Below are 6002 nucleotides of genomic sequence, written 5' to 3'. Positions count from 1 at the left end.
ACTGTGTGTTCCTCAGATGGTTGGTATTGACCCATCTATTTATCTGCAGGAAATGGGTGATTGGCATGATGACAAATGGGCACATATACCACCAGAGATGCAACAATTCCAGGAAATAAAGCAGTCCTGGATGGTGAAGATTTTTCAGAAATAACTGCAAATTCATTCATTTCATGGAGGAGTGCCCATACTTCAAATCTTTGTAAAATGAATCACCAAGCAGTATATTTTCCGACTAAAGAACCATTCAGAGTTAAAAAATACACTAGACTAAAAGGTAATTTAAAAATATAATAATAATTTTAAAATATAATTGCAGCCAAATATATTCCACTCTGATTATTAATGGAAATAATCCCCCCAACTGGGAGTTCTCTTGTTTCTATTCAACTGGACAAACCAAACAAAACAACAAAAAAACCCCAAAACAATAAAACAGGAGACTGTCCTTTCCAGTGCTCAAATTCTTAAAAGATAAAAAACCTGAAAGTAAAATATACTCAAGTACAAGGGCATAGAAGAGAGTGGGCCAACTGACATTCCTAACCAAGTGGGTCGGGTTTCATGGGCACAGGATGCACATCCAGCAGAACAAGCAGGCACCCTGAGACTGACTAAGGTACTTCCAGAATTATTTTTTTCCTTCTCCATTGGCACGTTTTTGTAACTCTATATAGAGGGTAAAATACTGCATGAATTGGAAGCCAGGAATGTGCCAAAGCTCTGAGACAGTGCTATGGAAGAGAGAAAATGCACATGCTGTACCCTGCTCAGTGCTCCCTGGGCTCGGTGGTGTTAAACTGAACAGGAGAAACTGCAGGGACTTGGGCACTTAGCCCCACACTCCCACTGCCCTCACTGATCACAGCAACCACTCAGTCAGCAGAAGAGCTGCTACAGATTCTTTCTTGCCTTTCCAGGACTGGCAGTGTACTGTGCTGTGTTTGCTCTCAAGGAGCTTGGCCGGCAGGGAAACAGAGTTTATTTGTGCGGTGCAGAAGGAGTTAAGGAGCCATGTGCCTGAGTTCCCTGCAGATAAGAACAATGTGAGCCCCCCTGACAAGCCAGGCAGGCAGCTCTGGCTCAGCAGATAGCAGGAACATGAACTGAAGGGGCAAAGACATCTCACAATTCCAACAGCCATTCATATCCTAGGGAGATTTCAGAGAGCTCTCTTGTCATGTTTTAAGCCATGGCTGCATTTCTCTTTGTCAGAGTGCATTTGCCAGTTGCACTGCTGAGTTTTCATATGCAAGTCAGCCTACAGCAGTTTCCAGTAATGGCATCTTATGCAATTTCTGACCTACTTTAACACATTGGGGCATTTGGAAACATGAGATCCACTGCAGCAGCTTTCTGCTTGACAGTGTAACACTGCAGCAGGAAGCCCAAGTCTTTAGACAAACACATGGATTCACTAAAATACAGGTGTCGGGCTGTAATTTTCAAGGTATTTGTCAAGCCATTAGCAGCATCCAGATCAATCATCATCTGTATTTATTTTACCTAGAAACCGTGCACATTATTTCAAAAAGATCAAAAGGCCAAGTCAGTAAGCTATTCATAGGCACTGACCTGCATTGCTCTTTCTTGGCCCTTCTAGGCTGCACTTCCTGAAGCACGCCTCAAATGAGAGCTCATGTGTGTGACTGATGAGAAACCATGACCTGGTTAGCAGTACAGGGATCCTCTCTCTTGTCCCACCAGCCAGCTGTGTTCAGAAGAAAGGTGTCTTATTCTACACATCCTCCCAAACTCCAGCAATCTCAGAGAACTAAAAGTTTTATCGAAGGAGATCCTTGATCTTCATTAATTCCACCACCAAATGTGAACTTAACTACTAAAAGGAACCAAACACTACTAAAGGAAAGAGAGCATATACAATAATTCCTACCATTAAATTAGAACTAAGCCTTAAATAGGAGAAGTAATATGGAGAAATTTGGATTACTACCTCTTCCTTCTCCTCCATAAGAAACAGGACTCCAGACACATTCCACTATGTAGAAATCTCAAATTTGTAATCTGATTAAGGTGCTTGACCACAGCTGTTTGAGTGAGCCAGCAGACACTTGTCACTGCAAACTCTGTTGAAGTTCAAGATCTATAGAGCAATGTAGATCTTCAGAATAATGCTGGAAAGGTTGGGTTTTGGTGTTTTCCCTTCCCAAGTTCTGTTACTAAGGGAAGTTTTAAGCATGGTTGAAGCAAAGACCACACACAGCATCAGGACTTTCCCCATGCAGACAAAACAATTAAGGCCAAATGACATCCAGTGTTATTCACCAACAGCTGTTTTACCTGTTTATTTTTTAATAGACAGTTATCACTCTTGCCCTGCCATTCCAGTCCAATTTGTACCTTACTATTACAGTGCCTCAGTGATTTTTCTTTCACTGTTTTCCTGCAATGCCTCAGCTTTAGGTGAGCCTATTACTACTACTGAAAACTACAAGCAATTTAGTATACTCTTGCTTTGGGGTCAGTTACTTTCTCTGTCAAATGAAAGAGGTTTTTATGTAATGTTGTTATTTACAGAATTCTTGTTTTGTGTCCTTTTAAGATACCTAAAAAAATTAAGAGGTATTTCAGGCTTCACCTGTAGGTTGATACATCACCTTGAACCTCAGAGCAAACCCTTCTGTGCTATCAGCTTCAAAAAAAAAAAGCTCCCTTATACCCAACCAAGAAGTTACTATGCAACTCAGAGGACAAAATAATGAGCTGCTCTCAAAAGAAGGCAGAGCCATTGCTGCAACTTCTCTCAAGAGCACATTAAGATTTGTAATCTTAACTGTGGATTTGTTTTAAACTAACATTTAAATCAATTGGTCTGAAATTTATGACCCCTTGTAACAATATTTAAATCAAGCAATTTCTCCACATAAATTTAGAGAGGAATTTGCAGAATTACAGATGTTGTGCTAATTATGTGCTAGCCTCTCTCTGAAAATTGAAAGGCAAAAGAAGCATTAAAAAAAGTTTGGTGTTAAGCAAAACCCCAATTCCTTACACTAAAACTCATTTAAGCTCTGATGCATTATGCTTTTCCACAGTCACAAGAACACTTAAAATGTTAAGAGAACTTGGTACTAAATAAGAGCCATTAAAATATTTATGGTGTTAAGTGCATCTGTCCCATTTGTAATTAGGAGTGAAGTGGCAGTTTCTGAGGTTAGAATCTGCAGCCCAGCAGGTTTAAGAGAGACCTTGTTAGGGACAATAAACCCTGTAGGAGTTATCACTGTAGGGGCTCTCTTGTGTCAGAAAAACAGAAATAGCACAATATGCTCGCAAGTCACATAACATTTGGGTACTGGAAGGACACATTTTTATTCCATACAAGTGTAAGGCAAATTTAAAAGATAATCCTCTCTAATACACAATATACACAGCTAAGGAAACTTTCTATACTTGAATATGAAGATTTTTGTTCCAAATACATTGATAACCATGAGCTTTTTACAGGAATTGTTGCCAACTCCAGATTAAACTCTTAACATTTCCCTTCAGGTAATGCAAGATCAAGATGAGGCACTGCTTCCAGCTCCATGCAATACTTACTGTTCAGACCACATAAAAAGATTTAAGTACATGCTAGTGAACAAAACTTTGAAATTCCTTTACTCGCTTCCTTAGGTGCTTGCCTGGGATTTAAAGAGACAAAGAAAGTCTTACTTTCTGTCATGAATTATTAGAGCTATTTGATCCAAACTACTCAATGACATTCAAGTTTCTAGTAACCCTTGTGTTAATGATTTTGTGATAGCTTTGCTAATGATTTTATGTTGAGAATCAGTCACCAAATTAACATACTTCAAACTGCAGCAACCTTAATTTCTGACTTAGCTTTTCTCTGATGATTTATCCCCTCACATTAAAACAGGAATAAAAGCTGCAGCAAGTAGCTTACAGAGGAAGTCACTCTGATCTTCTACATTAAAATGCTTCTAACAAGACAATGGCAGTTTTACATGTTTTAACTGAAGGGCAACTTCTGTTGCAGGACTACTCTAAAATGAGGCCTCTATGATGGATGCTTTTTCTATAGCAACACTGACTGTTCATAGTTAGGAAACTTTTAAGGTAAAAGAGGAGTCCCATTTTCGGTGTGTAGCCAACATCTGTAACCAAACAAGCATCAGGACAAAGATTCATGATGCCAAACAGCAGAGGATCAAAGTTACTACAGTGATTTATCCCCACAGCACAGCTCATACAAGTAAAGCTTCCAATACAGAAGTGATGTTCTTCAAAAGGAAACACCCCTCGTGGTGTTACCTAAAAGAAATAAATACCAAACCAGAAAAACAACTCAGAATTGATGTAGGGGATGGGCTGAACTAAATGAACTAATTCTATTCCCCCAGTGTACAGGGAGAACACAGAATCACCTCAGGCCATTTCCACATTTGCAACAGCCCGGAGCAAAGGGAGACCAGAGTTCTGCCCATTGCAGGTGAAGCTTTTTCCATTCCCAACAGGTACAGAACTAGATCAGACCTACAGGCAAAACTGAACAGTAATTTCTGAACTCATTTATGCCTTGCATATTCTATTAATACAATGCAAAAAAACCAACCTGACTAAATGAAAGATTTGTCAGGGTAGATAACATTACCAGAATGGGTTTTTCTCTAAGAAAAAAAAGCACTAGTTTCCAGGTACACAGTGTAAATATAAATTCATTAAAAGGCTTCAGTGGTTTGAAGGTAGGTTTAGTGTGAATGCTGAGGTGTTGTAACAAAGTGTCCAACTAGCAAGATGATGATTAGCACTTCCATTAGCAGGGAAGTCAAAGCTCTGAATAATTGCAAAAATCTGTAAGATTAAAGCTTTGAGCATACTGCGGTTTTTAAATCCATACTCAGAGCTGCCCACATACTCTTAGCATCTAGGATTTTTCCAGAAACCCTTAAATTATGCAGTTTTCTCCATCACAGGCGACCCACCTCATTTTTTAAGAAGACCAAAGCATACCTTCTGATGCAAACTTCTTGTTCCACTTCAAGCTCTATTTAACTCAATCTCTCCAAAAATAAAGATGAATGAACTTCACAGAGAGGTAAACTTAAACAGGGCAAATCCAGGTTCAGTACCAGGCTCCTGAGAACACTGCATTTAAAGAATTGTATGAAATCATTCAGCTGGACTTTGTGCTGAGAAATATATTTTTCCTTTCCAAATCTCCTACTGAGAAAGAGGCAGGGTGCAGGGGATTAAAAACATAAAAAACAATACCCACCCTCCCCACTCTTGTTTTTGTTTCCATACTGATTCACAACTCCTTTAGTCTACAACTCTTCCTTCTACTCTTCATTTCCATCCAGATTTTCTCTCTGCTGCTGGGGAACTACTACAGCAGACATTCCAGTACAAAAGGAAGGAGTTTTCTTTAGTGCTGTTCTACAAGCAGCATCATCCCCAGCTGAAAGTAATAGTCAGTGCTAGTCAGTGCTAAATGGCATCTGTCCTCAAGGGATCACCTCACCTGCTGCAGGATGGATGTAAATAAAGCCTTACAGCTCATTCTGTGTTCATGTGGGGGTGGCAGGGGGAGTGGGGCATGGCAAGGAAAAGGCACCGCAGCTGATTTGGGACACACACTGGCAATTTTACAGGTTTGAAATTAAAGGTCCTTGCTCCAGATTTGATACCTAGTAAGAATTTATCAGTATAAAAGTTAAACATTTCAGATTTCTAGTAACATGGTAGTTAATTTAAATTTTTATTCATCATTTAAAATGAAGGTTAAGAAACCTTTAATCTAAAGTTCATATGAAGGAAAACAGTAATTTTATCCTGTCCTAATAGTCTGTACACCTCTTTACAGATAATTGCTGTATCCTTCACCTACTCAAGACAGAAAAAAAAGAGAAATAGTTCAGTTTAATTAAATAGCTTAACACTAGACTTACTACTCACATACAATGTACAAGCTTATTTTGATAGCTGAACCCTTCAAAAAGTTGAGGTTTTTTTCTTTCTCCCCCCCTCCCCCC

The sequence above is a fragment of the Motacilla alba genome, chromosome 9 (genome assembly GCF_015832195.1).
Source record: "Motacilla alba alba isolate MOTALB_02 chromosome 9, Motacilla_alba_V1.0_pri, whole genome shotgun sequence".
Taxonomy (NCBI): Eukaryota; Metazoa; Chordata; class Aves; order Passeriformes; family Motacillidae; genus Motacilla; species Motacilla alba.
Note: the sequence above shows the minus strand (reverse complement) of the source record.